Here is a 261-nt window from a genome sequence, read left to right on the forward strand (position 1 = left end):
GGGGGCCAAAATCTCCGCTGGGAGATTTGGCTGGGCAATAGGACTGGGGGAAGGGGAGAGCGGCTGGGCTCCCGCTCACCTGGCAGGGGGGATGCCTGCCATTGCCTGCCTTCCCCCCACAGCCCAAGAAGGTTCCTTTCTTCGGGCCAGTGCTGCCTCACAGCGCTTCGAGGGTTGCCTGGAGCCTCCATTGAGAATCAGTGGATTGGGCAAAATCCCATATTCACCCTTCCTTCCCCGCCCCCAGCCCTCCTTGGCTGT

Source organism: Corvus brachyrhynchos, unplaced genomic scaffold (assembly GCF_000691975.1).
Source record: "Corvus brachyrhynchos isolate BGI_N302 unplaced genomic scaffold, ASM69197v1 scaffold3, whole genome shotgun sequence".
NCBI lineage: Eukaryota > Metazoa > Chordata > Aves > Passeriformes > Corvidae > Corvus > Corvus brachyrhynchos.